Below are 18,070 nucleotides of genomic sequence, written 5' to 3' on the forward strand. Positions count from 1 at the left end.
TTTAAACATGTAGAAGTGAAATCAAGTTCTATTGTGTTATAATTATGCAATAAACTAATTAAAATATTTGTGAACAATTTTGGCCCACAACTAAAAAAATATATCACTGGACTGGAATTTGTCCAGAGATGAACAACCTAATATTCCTTTAATAAATCTGGAAATGTAGGGCTAAATATGGTCTTAAAGGAATATCCTACATTGACAGACTTAAAGAAATGTCTGAAAGAAAAAAAACAGTGAAACATGTTTCCACATTGGCACAAGAGCAAACAACATATTCATGCATTTAAACCTAAGAACAGGAGACACATCTTTATACGAAGTGTTGTGAGAGAGCCAGCTACCCAGCAATGCCATTGAAACTGATACCCTGGTTTCTTTCAAGAAAAGCCTGGATTAGAATTTGAATCAGTTAGATTAGCTCTAGACAGGCCAAATGGTTTCCTCTTATTGCAACCTTTCTTGTGTTTTAATGTTCTCTATAAAACTGTGGAGGTATATACTGAGGTGGCTGATATAATGTGTCCTTAAGCCTGTAATCTTTTTCTTTTTCTTTTTCAGACATAGCCCTTAATTAATTTAAGATGAACTCTAATTCAGGAAGAATTGATAAAGAGTTTCAAAGACACCTGAATGGGTCACTCTCTTCCTGTAAGGCTAACAGCGGGACAGAGGTCTGTGTTAAAGTTCATTTATTTCAATCTGTTGCATTGATCACAGGTCTTGATCACAGGCAAATTGATTTCAACTTCCTAAATTAGGTGTGTTTTTTTATTTTTCTTTCAGCATCTTAAAATATATTTTTTACATGTTTTGTAATTGTCATCAACCTCGTACCAATTCCTGGGTTTTCGGAACTCACCTCATTTTAGTGTCTCAGTAATCAAAAGGGCTCACCCAAGCAGAGGAGGAAAAGAAATAATAATAATTATAATAATAATAATAATAATAATAATAATAATAATAATAATAATAATAATAATAATAATAATAATCTTTATTTTACATTGCATCTTTAAAGGTGGCTTCTCAAAGCTTTTTACAGAATGAAGACAAATGAAATAATATAGACAAGATATACTGTACGTAATGAAAATACACAATGAGAGGAGACAGTAGATGGGAGTACTGAATGCAGTAGGAGCAAAGGGGTATATAACAGAACCAGTTAAGTAAAGGTCCTTCTACAGAAGAAGGTTTTGAGTCTAGATTTGAGAGAGCTTAGGGAAGGTGATTCACTGAAATCCTTAGGGACAGAGATCCAGAGCTTTGGGGTATAGCAGGAGAAGGCCCTATCACCCATATAGTGTAGACAGGATTTAGGAGTTAGAAGAGCAAAGGTTGCGAGATGGGGAGTAGGACAATAGTAGCTTAGACTAGTACTGAGGTACCAGGCTATGCACAGCCTTATAATGTGAGCATGAGCTTCTTCCTGACTGTTGGGCAGGTAGCCAGGGTGCCTCTGATGAAGTATACCCACTTAGTATACATAACTTACTTTTTCAATTTTAATGCATTTGCTTTTTCATTACAACTAAATGTCTCACTTTACAGTAGGTGACGTCTTGTTTTTTTTTCCTTCATATTGCTGGGAGTCAGTAGGCACATAACTGAATTAAACATCCAGTACATCAGATTTCAAGGAGTATATTAAACCATATTGGATCCAAACCTCAAATGTGTGCTATCTGTTCAGAGAACTCCTGAGTTCTAAATGTTCCCGATAACAAAAAAAATGTTCTACCCTTTTCCCCCAAAGAAATCACATTCCCTTCTCCCAGTCAAGATTTTTCTTAATAGGCAGTTGTGGAGTGGAAAAGAGCTGCAAAGTTTCACTTCATCAGAAAGGATTAGAAGCCAAGAAATCAGAGAGTTAGAGAGTGGGAGAGAAAAGAAGGGGGAGAGACAGTGGTTACTTTAACAAGAGATCAAATGAATGTTCTATTTGACTGCCTCTAAATCAGTTTGACGGACAGGCAACCACAGCTGAGTGAAAACAGGATTGTAACACTCAGTGATCGGGCTTCCACAGAGCTCGACAGATTGTGCAGGGGCACAGATTAACCCCAAATCTGAACACTCACTGTAATGACCAGGCTTATTATCATACAGCACAATATACCTGAAAAATAAACAAGTCTGAACATACCATGTCATTGCATGTGCTTACCTTCATTTGTGGCCCTTCATTAATGGTGTGCAGTACAGAGCGATTCATCTTGGAGCTGGTGACTGACAGAAAGGAGACATTCAGTATCCAGTAGCAAACTATTAAGCATGTGAAGCATAAGACATTGTGAAGAATTTAATGACTTTTTAACATGTTGTTTAAATTAGTAGTTTACATTGCTTAGGTTTTTTAGTTTTAAAGACTGGTATCCATGAAAGAATACTAATAGGTCTTCACAATTCTGTGGTATTTCAGCAAGGGCATGCAAAAAGCATGCAATCCCAGAACTGTATTCAGTGCTTGCCAACTTAAGTGTCCCTAAGCTATCAGAAAGCATCGCAGCATGATAAAGACATTATTTTTATAAAAACAATTATTTTTATTCTCATAAACTGAAGACACTGTATACATTTTTTCATCTCAAGTCATTTGGGCCTTCTTTTACAAATTCAAAGTTACCAGCTATTTTCAGTTTTCTAACCACCCATTTTGGAAATGCCCATTGTTTAGGAGCTAGGCCTAACAGCTACACTTCGTGTATCCGGAAAGAAAATTAAGACCTTCCTGACATGTTCCCCCATCAAGCTTAGCTCTCTGAGTCATTCATCATTTGACAATCTGTGAACTCTACCGCGACTTACAGGAGATTTAATGCTAATTAGAGGAGAACTGCCATGTTCAATGATGTTACTGCAGGTTTGCGAGCACTGAGAAGGTCCCAGGAGTCACTGTTGCATCCAGGGGCCAAAGCGATCTTGGCTGATTAGACCAAAATTAGAAGAGCTCAGTTAACTGTGTTAATTTTTGTCTGAGGAAATGGTCCCAAGTTTGAGCAATCCTCATCAGGTCCAAGCAGAGTTCAATATGAATTTGAGCAACACTTGAAGGCAAGTGCACAGGCACTCTGTGTCATATAATCACTGCTCCCAGCAGGGCTGTGTGTTTCCCAGCCAGTCCAGTGCTTGGATTCTGAAGAATTAGATTTTTTCTATGAGCTTGCAGGCCAGCAACAGTGAAAACCCAGCTAACTCCTTCCTGCTTTTTACACAAAACAAAATGTTAAGACTGAGTGGTGCCTTTTGTGGAAATCTGTCCACCACTTCCGATGGTAGCTGATTTTAATTTTCCACATTAAGGTGGGTCGATGCAACAAATCCGTAAGTAACATTTTGCAGGCTTTGCAAACTTCAGGAGTCTTAAATACATGACAAAGAACTAAAGACACAGATTCAGACTCGGTAACCTACTCTCTGAACAGTGGGATCAGTGGAGGGGAATTTGATACTCGAAAATATTTGAGCCCTTAGCACTCCATGACGCTACCTCTACACATATCTGCTGAAGGGCTCATGGTGTCTTAGAGTGAGGAGCTTGGCAAAGGATTAAAGTTAAAGGGGGGTGAGGTTGTGATAAGGGGGTGTCCACTAGGGAGGAGAATATGTGGGGCAGCAGTGCCTGCAGCTTGCCACAAAAAGAGGGCTCCAAGTCTACAATGGGCCTTTCAGACCACCAATTACTGTATCTGTGGCTTTGGCATGACAACAAGGGAATGTTTATCGTTCTGATGGAGGGAGGTCAGATTCCTGAAGGAAAAGAGGGATCTGCCTGCTGTGGTTTTAAAATGGAGCTCTTCCCCTATTGGCCCGGTCTGCTCCTGGCCCACCATGCACAGCTGCCACAATGCTCTGTGTTCTCTCATGGGTCAGAGAAACAGGCAGGAAGAGAGCGCGCACACTCTGTCTCCACCTGCCCTATCTCTCCTCTGACCTTTCCCATGACGTCTCAACCTCTGTCTTTACTTCCCTTTCCCATCTTATCACTTCATGAGAAACAGAAAGTCAGCTTGAGAGAGATATCCTTGCTCCTCACGATATGAAGTCCCCATGACATCATGTAATATTTAAGTATCTCAAAATATTAAATGTTTTCAGCAAATTTTACTTCCAGAACGTGCATGAGTAAAATAAGTTCAAGAATGCACCCATTTACTTCCATTCAGCTGCCCCGTGAAACTGAACTGCTTATTTTCTTTTGTTAAATAGTGTGAAACATGTAGAAATCAAGTAAATGGGAATAATGTCAAGATTATCATTTAGATTACTGTTAGCAGCTTTTGTCGATACAGTTCAAAAAGGACATTGCAGCTATGGAAGCATTAAGCCAGGGCTAATTTCTGGTTTTAAGAGAATGGCTTACAGAAAGTTTAAAAAAGGGAATCTCTTTTGTTTGTGTACCAAGGGAACTGGGAGAGGACTTGATTCTAATATTCACAATCCTAAAAGGCAGTGGCAAAATCCCATTGGATTCCACGCAATCAACAGTGAAATTCAGACACACTAGAATGGGCACTAGAATTTAAAATTGAGACCTGATGGCATGCCTTTACACAAAGGCTTGTGGGGGTCTGGAACAACCTGTGTGTACCCTGGTTTCTTTCAAGAAGTGGTTAAATGAAATCCTCAGTTCCATTACCCACTCATAACCAAACGACACAATACAATTGCTAGTCCCTGACCGCTAAGAAAACTCTCACACATCAACAGAATACTCTGGACTTTCTGTCTTCTGCCGAGTGTTTTGTTAAGTGATTTCTCTTCACATTCAAAACTTTGTGAATCTGACACTAACTGCTGCTGTGGGGCATGTGCCATCTCCTAACATCTTCATTTGAGTGTTTACACTTCCTAAGCACTTGTTGGAAGCAATAAAAAAAGAAGAAAAATGTTAGGCTGTATAGTCAATACTGTCTAATTCAATTTAAGGGATGTTGTGTGAACGTACTGTACACTATAATGTGCTAGTTGGGCCTCATTTCTAATACTGTGTATTATTTTGGTCACCACTTTCCAGGAAAGATATTGCTCTTCTGGAACCTGTCCAGAGAAGATAAACATATTCTGGGGCTGAAGGGGGGGATCTTCTGCACTGACAGGCTGAAGGAAAGAAACCTTTTTAGTCTTGAACTGAGAGGAATCTGACCTTAGTGTTAGTGACCTTAGCCACAGAAAAGGTCAAAACACTGAAACATGAATGAGAGGATTCAAATAAAAACTGTGTGTATTTACAGCTGAGAACAGGATTGTGGGAGTATGGAACAGTAATGCTGTGGATGTTGATCTCATTGAATAGTTCAAGAAACTGCTGGATGGGGTATTTGGATCAATGAATTTCCAACCACCAAACAGACTAGCTGGGCCAAATGGCCTCCTGTCACTTCTAACCTTTCTTATTCGCACACAGAAGCCGAGTGGCCTCGGCAGATTGACGTGAATCATTTGTTTATTTCAGCCATGTGTTTTGATACAGGGGACAATGGGAGAAAAGGCACATGTGTAATCCATCCTACCACATCTGTTGCAACCCTACAACAAAGATAATTACATCTGGACCATGTCAGGCAGAGAAAAACAACTTTTAAAACCATTGTGAAATGTTTTACATAAAGTGGAACAGCATCTGATAAACAGAGTAGCTTTGGTGCCTGTCAGTGAGTCACTACTGCACACTAAAAGGGAAAGCTTAAGGATCAGTTTGACATTCAGCCAATTGGCATATATTCATAAAACCCCGAACTGACCCTTCCTTTGTCGGTTGTTTGGAAAACCCACAGCAGGTTCCTACAGTGTGGGAACATTTTCACTCTGCCTTGGCCAGACAATAAACGTCATTATAAGGAACGAGGGCAGCAGCTCAGCCATCCTCAGTCTCAGGGTGTGGCCTGTTCAGATTACATCACAGAACTTGAGCACTTCTCTGTGGCTCTTCTACTTCAGATGTGCCAGTAAGCATGAAGGCAAGGTGGAATCTCCAGAAGGGTCCCTCTGTTTTCTCTATTTGTTTCTAGTTTATTTCAAGTCCTCATGGGCCAGCCTCATGGGTTGAGGGGGTGGGGAGGGGATCCTACCCAACATATCAATGGCCCCACCTCATCACTGTTCGGCCCACAGACTGGTCCTGCTTGTTTTGCGTGGGGTTTCTTATAACACTCAATATCCCTCCGCTACCCCAAGTTCAGTGTTCTGTCCCTGCAGTTGGAACTAAAAAAACTGTTGAAATTTCCTTTGTCAACCTTCCTTTTGCATTTAGACTGCTGTGTTTTCTCATAATGTTACCTGGACTGGGAGACTACAGCAGAACTAGCGTAACTGAGCATAAGGTTCAGTGCAGGTCTGAGCTAAATTCCAGGCAGATGCTTATATTCTCATTAGAGCAGGTGTCTTTCTACATCACCAATTAACTTGTTTTTTATTGTGCTTCCAAGGCTGTTCATAGCTTTGGCACATTTGCAAAGCTTAATCTTAGGCATCACATCTGAGTTTTCTTTTACAAATAGCACAGAGACACAACAATCATGATATGGCAGAAGCATAAACAAATGTTGGCAATTATACCGTTATTGTCGGTAGACTGTTAACATATCCATCTTTCCAAGCAAACTTTCTGATTCCTACAAATCTCCAACGCGGGTATATAATTCCTGTGCTCTTTTTTTGTGTCTCAAAAAACAAGAACCTCCTAGGTCTCTTTGCTTCCTCTTCCTTTTCTCTCTTACTCATCAAAATGATTAGATAGATTTCTTCTTATTATAATTTCTTACATCCATAGAGTGCTTTTCTTCCCAAAGGGTCCCAGAATCCTTCACGTGTAGGAAGAGACACACTTCCTAAATCTACCAGTGAACTGCTGCCCTGGCCTGGGTGACATGATGAAGTCAGTCTGCACCAGCAGGCCCACTGCACTACATAACAGATGAAGTAGGGGACTGAAAAACCGACTCAACAATTGCAATAAGAGGGAACTTAAGGAAGACCAGACTAATCAAGTCCAGAATGAAATCTAGCCAGGACACCTCGGTTAACACCCCTGCTCTTTTGAATGGTGCTATGGGATCTTTATTGACTAAGTAGTAATGACCTCAGTAATGCCCTCCCTGTCACCATATGCTTAGAAGGTAGAGTGCCACTAATTGACCCATCACTAACATCCGCATCAACCGTGTTTTCCTTGGAGGTATCCCATCCCTGTACTGACTAAAACCCAGTCATTCTCATCTTCAGAAACCTGAACAGATCTGTCAAGAAGGAGGGAACGTGCCTGTTTCAGGCCCTGTATCATACGAATCTCATGGATCTGAATTTAACATTTAACCTATTAGAAAAAAGAACTTTATCTGTCGTCCCAAATCCTGGAACACTTTTTTTGTATCTGTCTGGACTTCCTCTCACCTGCAGGACAGGATCCAGTGACTGAATCTAAAGACTCAAAGGGAATTTGCTCCTCCCTGTGGCCAAAACAATCTTTGCAGTTGGGATAGGGGCACCACTAAGCTTATAACCCTGCTAACTAAACCTTACCTCTTGTCTGGCAGTTTACAGTACCCTATACCTCTTCACAGAACTTCTCCCCAGGAAGCTTCCTTCCCCAAGTCAGTCATTTCTTCCAGGCTCTGCTCTGACCTTCATTCTTTCCTCTATAAGAACATACAGTTACAGGTGGCTTTTCTTTCTTTTTTCGAGCTTTGACAACAGAAATAAACCAAGAACTCAATAATTAGCAATGTAAAGTATCTGCATCCATTTTGAATTTTACTGCTGTAAGAATGGGAACAAACACACTCAGACAGCACACATTGTTACAGTATACATAATGAGTTCTGCTACTACATTAAAATTATAGTATTCTCCACACAAATCCACTCCTTAGGCCTCAGATAACTGTGTATCCAGACCCCATGTATCCCACCACCATGGAAATCATAAACATATGAATGTGTAAAAACTCAGAATGTGATGCTTTCAATAACTATGAAGTTTGATAGAGCAAATCTAATTGTTCCATTCCACCTTAAGATTCATTTGGCTGTAATTCCTCTCTTAATACTCTAGGTGGGAGTGTGAGACTGGAGAAAGAGCTATTCTGAGTGACCACGTTCAAATTGAGGGCGGTGCTTTATTTAAGGTGGTTTGGAGAAATTTGATTTTGTGTCATGAGGACACAAGAACAGTTAAAACAAAAGATGGCCATACTGCCAAACTAGTTCATTTAGTTGTTAGTAGATAATTGATCTAAGAACTTCAACCATCCATTGTTTTTAAACTGCCAGAGCATCAACCAGATAGCTTGTTGCCGACTCTCATAACTCTTGGCTTAAAGAAAAACGTTTCTCCTGTTCTCAGTTTCAAAAGCACTCCCAATTTGTGTCTTCTGGTGTTTTGCTGTTCGATTTGAAGAAGTCCATTGTGTTGATTTTGGCTTTGAGGATTTTAAATATTTGAATCAGGTTCTGTTCAAGCAGTCTAGCATCTCCGTAGTAACCTGAAGATGTACTTGTACTGTAAATGATGTGTCTACACAAACATCTACAGTAATTTGGTTTTATGAGTAGCTTCTTCAGTCTCAGTGTTCATCATTTTGGGATTGTATTATCAGAATTCTTTACCCTAGACATGTCTACATTAAACATTATCTTCCAGGTGTTTTCCCAGTCTTAACTACAAATCTTCTGTCATCATTGAGCTAACTATGTATAATGATGAAATCCACCAACTCTTTTGGCCTAAACTTGATTTAAATGATAATTGCTATCTCTCAGATAGTAACGGTGTACAGCATGGCAGCAAAGGAGGTTAATAATAATAAAATAAAACCATAAGGATGGCAGCCCTGCACATACAGCAGTTCAGTTGATCATTTATCATTCAGTTTATAATTTATCATTTCGCTATCAATTAGCAGTAGAATAAGAGGCTTAAAATCATAACTTATTGGATTAAGCATCTGTGCAGGAGTAGGAACAAGTAAAGGTTTATTCCATGATGAAAAGAGCAGAAAAGTAACACAATATTTCAGCTGTGGAGCCTTCTCCAGGATTGGGCATCTGTGCTCTGTCTGTTCAGTGGTGGAAGACAGTTGTGATTCTGAACTCAGTGGCTGTATAACCGACCAAACACAAAATTAACTTACCTGACTGACTATTGACTTAGAGATAAGTTTGCTGCTCTTGTTCAAAGTCTTTAAATGGTTTACTTGACTTGACATATAATATTTTAAGCAGTTTTTAAAACTGTTTCAGGCCCAGGTTATAGTTTATTAGATTAATTGGATCACTGTTTTTTTATTAGAGCTCTAGTAAATTGCCTCAAAAAATGAAGTGGAAAGATGGGTCTTATGAAAACCAGGAGATTCTGCAGTTGTCTGGCTTTCCTGATGGAAAGACTATGAGCCCATCAACATGATGTGTACTGTATTGTATGTGGTTCGCCACCTTTCACAGACAGGATCTTAAATGTATAAAAATGGACAGTTCAAAAAGAATTTGTTTAAATTGTCTGTTTAAATTGTTAATCTGTCTGTTAGCTCATCACCTAATTGTACTTTTGAGCCCTACCATCTCAAAAGCAATGGGTCATGGCATGCCTAAAACCTAAAAAGATTAGGGGTGCTTTACATGGGGCAATGTAAAAATTCAGTTTGATCTGATCACCTTATTTAATTAAGAGATTTATTTCTTTCTAAGTCCCCTGTTCCTCTATTCACCTTCCTTCTTCTCTTCCACCTGCTTCAGTCTGTCTGTTCCCATAATTTTGTGTTTTGATGACATCATGCTCCTTCTTCCAACAAAGTCATATGTCTGATCTCCTTGCTTTGTTTACACCCATTCCGGTTAGTTCCTCTACCTCTTCAGCTTCCTGGCCTGTATATCCTCTGAATGCTCCGCAGCAACAGCAGAATGAGAGGGGAAAAAAAGAAAAGCTGGCAGACTGCAGTCCTGGCACCGCGCGTGGCGGCTGACACTGGAAAGCAGATTATGGTCCTGGCTGGGGATGGCGGGGTGCCCCTCTATTTGCGGCACTGCCTGCCACCATAAGAGTAAGAGCTTCAGTCGTTCTGTTGGCCCAAGACAGACAGTGGGATTAGAATTGCAAAAGAGCTAACCACTCAGGTCACCCTGCACCTCCCTGAACTTTTGCCTTGTCCTTAACTCTGAGTTTTACTGGTAATATCTTGCACGACCAATGTGAAGCCCTAAGAAAGGGGGAAGGTGATGAGGATCGATTTGCTTTTACAACTGTGTGCTTCTTAAACAAAACGTATCAGTGAAGAGCACTCTTTCCTGGCTACTAATGTCTACATCACAGTAGCACGGGGGCAGAATGCATAAGAGCCATCCTATTTTTTTTTGGGTGCTTTTGACCACTCTGACTAACACAGTGTTGGCATCTGAGGAGTTGAGTAACGATACCGTAATTACAGTTCTGATCATTTTACTGCTGCTGAGTGGTCTGTAACGTAGCATACAGTAGCACGTCATAGGAAACAAGAAAAATATGTATGGTCTTTGTTGCCATTTGCAGAACAACAGTACAAACACATGACTGCAGTAGTTAATTGACAAATACATTAACCAACTTTATGGATGAACTTGTTCAGTTGAACACGATTGTCTAGCTGAGGAGTATTGGTTTGCAAGTTCCCTGAAATGAAGACAAATGATAAATGTCCATTTGGCTTCATGGCAGACAGAGTACAGAGTACAAATACAGTACAGTAAATACAGACAGAGTACAGAGTACAGAGTACAGAGTCTCCAAAATCTTTTCAGTCAGACATTAATCCGAACTAATGGCCGCCCAGATCTGGCATAATTCTGCACCTTCTCCATATGCCTTTTCATGGATCTTCCAGTACTTCTTCCCTCTTTGATCCTGTAGTCTGTGCTGTTTCTATGCTCCAGTCATGCTAACCATGCCAGCCATCACCATAACCAATACTGCAGAAGTTAAAAACATACTGAAAGTGTCTTTGAAATATCCTTATATGTAATAAGCCAACCCTCTATCCACATCGCATGCTGAGCTACTGTACATCGCTCGCTATTCGCTGTATCTTCCACAGGCATCTGGGAACATTCAGAAGATTCATTTGTGCTGTAATTGCAGCCAGAAGTGGACTAATTTGCTATTAGGGTTGATGTCTAATATTGTGGTGCATATAAAAGGGTAACAAACTAAAGAAAATAGAGAAATAAAATCTAAATATTGAAATCTTTTTTGCTGAATATTCTAATCAAAAGGATTGACCTTTAATTCATGTTTTTTAACAGCAGGTGATGCGTCTGTGGACAGGACTCAAGTGGTGCCTCTTGACTGCCCCCTGCCCTCTAACCCCTGACCCAACAGAAAGCTGTTGTGTCTCAGGAGTCTTGAGTGGTGTAAGCAATTTCAATAGTTATTTAGAGTGATATTGAAGCAGTGGGTGGGGAAAAAAAGAATGCTGTGGTCCCCTGAGCAGTTATGATACTGTAAGCATGGCCACACATACAGTACAGTGCAGCACACAACACTCTGTACTCGGATATGTTAATTCTGCTAATGAAATGACCTCTTAGCAAAACTAAAAAGAAAACACATCATAAAATTAAATGAAAAGGTACATCTGTTTTCAATACCACCAACAAAGCCATCTCTGTGAGTTTTTTAGAGGAGAGGTGCAGAAAGCTGAGACTCTTCATTTCTTTCACCTTTCCATTAAGGTGACAGCCACAGAGAGACTTCCAGATTCTGCTCAGGACCTTTAATATCTGGGTATGTAGTGGGTTAATAATACTTGTAAAGTTGAGGTGAGGAACCCATCTTCTGCTGCCAAGCATAGCAAATAATAGGTGAGCAAGAGACTTAGTATCCTCATGACATAGCCTGCAGCAAAATCAGCCTGTGCTGCTGATACTGTATAGTCAATGTGCACAACATGCTACTGTCCAAGACCATGGGGACAGCTGAATTCTATTTCTATGCTTTTTAAGTTCTTTGTGAATGCCATGTTCCTTGAAAGCAGTATCATGATGCTTCGTAGATTCATTAGTTCTAAACTGAAATAAAGTTAATGCTGAAATAATGGTGCCGGAAAAGTTTGATAATTCTATTATCCACCTGGGATTTGTTTGCATACATGGGCTTTCTGTTATGCCAGATAGGAACAGGCCAGCCTATCAGCATGGAAATCCAGTCTGCCTTTGTGACATCACTGTCTCTTTGTGCACATCATGAGACCATGTGACTCATCCTTGGCATTTACCTCTTTTCAGGCATCTAATGAGCTAATCAGGGTGAGCTAATCACCCCTCTCCCACAAGGGAGGGACATGTTACACCTGTTGTTTGCTTAAAAAAAAGAATTTGGGAAATACACCATTGCACAATCCATTTATAAATATAAATACAAGCTGTAATAATGTGTTTTAAAAATAAAAAAATAAATACATTAATTTCTTTTCTAAACAGGGTGATGGGCCTCTTCTGATTTGTAATAATTGTTACATCTTCAAAAATGTCTCAAAAGCAAAATGGTTTTACTCAGCATGAGCTGTGAAGACTGGAAGACGTGATATCTAGTGGTTCATAATTTCTCCAATATTTATAATTTGTCGTTGTGTTTCTGTGACAGACTTGTCCAAGCCCACACCATAAGCACTTAATAACACACTGGACAGGGCAAAACACCCTACACTTTATTCAACTGGCTGTGTCTCCTAAGACCTTCTTCACCTGCTATTGTACTGTTAGAGAAAAACAGATCTTGAGCCTGGCATCAAATTGTTTGGCACTTCTGTGCTACTTGCATATGTCCAGAGGGAGCTTATTTTTATACTTCAGCAGACATATAAAGGTGATGAATTACAGTATTTTGTCACATTATGTTTATCTCATGAATTTAATCATTTACATCCATTGTAAGACTTGAGTACGATGATTCAGATTCCTCCCCTAGTTATTCCATGGGAGTGGCAGGTAGGTTTTGTTCCTGTAGGAACTAGAGTGTCCTCTAGGGGGCTTCTTGTACGTTTTTCCTATGTTTATTTTCCAAGGCTATTTTAACAACAATTATTTGATCAGAATTGCAAAGCTGGGATGCTATGATGAAGGGGAAAAGGGTGAAATCAAAAGCTGGGATTACTTTTGAATGTAATTGGAGACAGGCATTAATTAATAAACACGAGTCTGATGCTTGACTGCAGATTCAGGTAGCAACTGTGCTGGTTGCTTGAGGCATCAGATCATTGAAGACAAGAGAGGGAGATGTATCCATTTACTCCAAATGAACAGTGGCTTGTCCTCCTCACATTTGATGAGGGCTTTCATTATCTGTGTTCAGTTACTGGTTTCATTATTGCCATCACGCTGGAACACAAGAAAACAAAAGAACAGTTTATTTTGCATCTTCACTTTCATTATTACAGGCCCATGGCCCGTCATTCCACAGAGATAGCTTGAGGGGCTTGAAAATGTTAGCAGGACAAAAAAAGCTCAGAGAAATTCGCTTCTTTACGCATGACATCTGTTCAGCAATATAGTATGGCTCTTGTCTAATAATTTCAGAATAAATATTCAGAACAACTACAAGCAAAAAGAACTGGAATGTACACACTGAGGAAAAGACTGGAATATATATTCAGAGTGCATGATATTTATTCAAGCAATGCACAAATAATGAGTTGTCTATTTGTAGTCATTTGATTGATGGGAACTCTTTTAAGTGTTTAAGGAATTATGACAGAGTTTAGAATTCTGGCACGGGGTGTCAAACTGTTTTGTGCTTTTGTGTTGTTTTAACATAGTTCCCCGTTTGTGAATTGATAACTGAAGCCAAAATAAGGAATGCAATGCAAATATAGGTACTGGGATTACATTTGTGCAGATATTTACAACTCTTAAAGCACAAAAGCAGCACGTTAAAGCCTCACAATACATTATAGTACAGTATTGGCACTGGAATTATTTAGACTTTCCAGAGTTGTGTATATAACACCTCCGCTTAGGGTAACATCCGTCATTGAGCTCACCCAGAGGCAGGGATTCTTCCAGTCAGCTGCCAGAACACACAGAGGACATGGGACTTGCCTCTGTGATTGTGTGAAAACATGTGTCAGACAATGAAGATATAGGAGAATAAGTGCATGAATCTCGAGAAGAAAGAATCAATTATTCAGCTCAGTGACACGAGTCTGCTGAGGGACCAGGATCGATGGCTCCTTGGGCTTAGTGGGAGGGTGTGAGATTAGGACAGGATTTGAAGTTACGCAGGCTGGCAGGCGCAGAGCCAGGGTGCAATGAGAGAGACAGCAAACTTCACAAACTACAGGGGAATCCCCCTCCACTCCTGCCTCTAGCATTAATTACTGTTTGTTTTGACTCTGGAAATTATTAGTTTTAATTCCCAGATCATGTCAGGAGTTTAACTGATCATAAATCCTTGTTAAAAAGATCACATTGTTTTTGGCAGTGCAGCCCCAGAGCTGCAGATGCTTTGCTGGATGCCAAAGCATGGGGTCAAGAAATGACATGTCAGCAGAGCCCATGGAGCTCCCCCTAGTGGATTTATGGTGGATGATGATGTGGCTGATTTTGTCCGGGAGTGAAAAACTAGTGTGAACAATCCCTTTACAGTTCTAGGTGTATGCAAAGAAGAGTGTAACTATTATTTAATATTCCCAGAATTTTAGTAAATGGAACTACTCATGATCTGGACAGGAGTTCCTGCTGCTGTTCTACAGATTCGGGCTCCTGTTTCGACATTCCTGATTAAATTTCAGCATCTGTTTTTTGCATTTTTCCCGTGATAGTTAATAGAAACTTTCCAGAGATCTGTCAGCTGTTGTCTTCATGAGGAAGGATCTCAATCACAAGGCTCTAATTTTTTCCTGCAATTATCCACAGCGACATCTATTTGTACCCTCACATGCAGCTGGAAATTTCACTGGTGACATCTCGCCAAGGATTTGAACACACAACCTTTAATTCTAGAGCCATAACCGTTACTGCATATGTGATCTGAAAGAAAAAAAATGTAGATTGCATAAATACAGTGTGTTATACAATTGGATTATATCATTTTAAACCAATGTATGTAGCACATCTGCAGGAAACAGTTGTGGTATTATACCTTGAAGATGTATGAGTTTCCCAGGTGTTACCAGGATCAGTGCTTCAATCTGATCCAAGACATGACTGCAGGGAACCTCCTGACAGTGTTATCCAATTCATTGACATCAAGGAGAAAAGGCCCCAGAGGCTTTTGCTGTCAAGAGGCTGGCTCTGTGCTTCTCTCTGACAGGCCTTATTATGAGCAATGCTAACAGAGTCAGGCAGAGGGAGAATCCTTTATGTCCAACCTTACAGAACAGCTTATCTTTCCTGAAAAGGCCTTTAGCTCTGGAAGGAATGCCAAACCTGACGGTAGCATGAGTATGACATGGCAAAGACACATTTCCTGTCACCTGTCTCCTTTTATTCCTCCATTCTCACCCCTATAGCTACTCAAACGGGTTAATGCTGGGAGATGTACTGGATGTGCTCTACATCTGATTATACAGTAGTTACAGAAAAATGCTTTCTTATTGTTGTCTATCTGCTTTCTTTCATCCCAGGATGTTCTAGAGCAGTGGTTCTCAAACTTTTTGGACCAAGTACGACCCCTGATCAAACCAAAGCATCCAAGTACCACCTACAAGTCATCTTCTCATAGGAACCCCAGAAAATCTCAATGACCAACATGAGCGCTCGTGCACACACACACACTCACATACACATATAATAAATATAATTATAAACTTTATTTGATATATTTGGTATTTGGTAAACAAAGTTCTCTAAAAATAGTATGGGGCTTACCTGTTTTAGCAATCTGCAAGCTTGCATTTTTCCCCGTTTCCGTTTCAGGAGTCCGTCTCAGAAGTTAAAAGACATTTTTATTTCATGTGCATGGGAGCGAAACAGAGATGCTCGGTGTATTTTTCTCAAATTAACATAGAACAGTTCTTAAATATTTTTCTGTTATCTATTACGCTTTCCTGTGCTCACAAGACTGCCAGCATTCGTAGTACGCATTCTATACTTTCCTGTGGTTACAACATTGGCATTGTTCCAAAATCACGCACATTCTCATACCTCCCTATTTGCTGGAGATAACTTTTTGTAAATACAATTGGTCACTTATGTTCATAGCACGCATTCCAATAGAATGGAATAGAATTACATAGTAGCTCTTGTGTCCACTCAAGTATTAGCTTGTGCTCTATCGTAGAACGTAGGCTGCTTATTCAACACAATCTAATTTTATTAAAATAGAAAATATGAAAACATGTCCCAATTCTTCAGTGCACACAACAAAGTTCCAGGGTCATATGGCGTAGCACCTGGCGGTTCTCTGCGTACCATAAGTGGTATGCGTGCCATAGTTTGAGAACCACTGTTCTAGAGAAAACATAATGTTGCTCCTTAATGAGGCCTTCTTTAATAAATAAGTTTAACATTTCCAGAGGAAGCATGGAATAAGCTGCCCAACCATATTGTTGATATCCTACCTTCTTTCAAGAAAGAGCTGGATGAGACCCTTGGTTCAGTCATCTACTAACCACTGTACCAAATGGCCTCCTCTTGTTTCTCACAATGAAAGAGGTGTTGTGAACTAGATGTTCCTACATGCTGTAGTTACATTGCATTCAGTGCTAAAGAAGGTTAATTGAACTCAAAATGTCGTTTGCATTTTATTTTTGCTTGCTTGAGAATGTCCTTCCCTGCTATGGGGATTGTGGTTTAGCCTCCCACCTTATTCCCCCAGCACAGTTCAACTAGAAAGCTTCACTGAGGCCTCTCGGCACTCTTGGATGACTTGGAACATTGCTACACAGCTTCCATCCTGACTGTTTGACAATGCGTTGGAATTTACATCAGGAAAAGGAGCCATGCCACGCCTGTAACGTAATTTATTTATTCCAGCTCGTTGCCGGAGACACCGTCTCTAGCCAAAGCTCAGCCTGGCCCAAGACAGCGATACCATATGTTCTTTCAAAACAACTCGGAGGACGAATATTAGCTCACTCAAGATGAACAGCACAGCATGTGGGAACATACTGGAACTGGGAGTGTACAGTTCACAATGTGCCGGCTTGCGCTTTTGCTCCACGTAGTGCAAGTGTCTGTTTTGATGTATTACACGGATTCTCCTTAATTTGAGCATTTTAATGTTTTGTTCCATGTCCACGATCTTATAAGTCATTGAGGTATTTTCTTTCTGTAAGCTGTGAAATGACAGGTTGGCAGGTGGAAGTGCTAATAAGCAACTCCTGTCTTTCCTCTTTCAGATGATGCCTCAGCTTGGCTCAGTGCAGCTCTGTGTGGTCTCTTTTCTCCGGAGTGTAAAAGGGTTCATTGTCCCTGGAGGGTGAGCTGCTTAACAGCGTTCCTGGGTGTGAGCGAGGCACCTGAGATAGTGTTAGAGGCTCCTTACACTGAGACACCTTTCAGTGGAGGTGCACTGAGTCTGTACTGTACTGTCAGCCAGGGGCTTTTCATAGTGTCTACTACATCCATCAAATACCTCCTCCCCTAGGGGGAAAAAGAGCTTATCCAGCTATCGCTAGGATTAAACTTAATCCTGTCTTTGGAAGCTTGTCTTTCTTAAACCTGGAAAGTGCTTTCAGTTAAAATAATGTGCCCGGTTTTGGAGACAGAGCTGTACTGTTCAGGAAGGCAACAAATATCACAGCACTTGTTTTTCTGTTATTCTTCACAGATTAGCAGAAAAGCATTGCATAGAAGCCCTTTACCATATTTATTTGGGCACTCATCCAATAATTGATCTGTCCCCAGAATTTGTTGCATTTCCCCAAGTCTTTAAGAATGATGGAGGCGGAAGACTTAGTGGACCTCAGGTTAAGATAAGACATGTTATGTTTTATTGTGTATGATGCCCTACACTGTATGCAGTGCTGACCATACACAAAAGCTCATAAATGAAAGAAGGTCATGAGTATCATTTTGCTCAAAGGTTCCTGGTAACTAATTGGTCTAAAGACCTCATCCAGCCATTTCCTGATGAAATTAGGTTAATCAATAAGACA

The sequence above is a fragment of the Lepisosteus platostomus genome, chromosome 2 (genome assembly GCF_059453375.1).
Source record: "Lepisosteus platostomus isolate fLepPlt1 chromosome 2, fLepPlt1.hap1, whole genome shotgun sequence".
Taxonomy (NCBI): domain Eukaryota; kingdom Metazoa; phylum Chordata; class Actinopteri; order Semionotiformes; family Lepisosteidae; genus Lepisosteus; species Lepisosteus platostomus.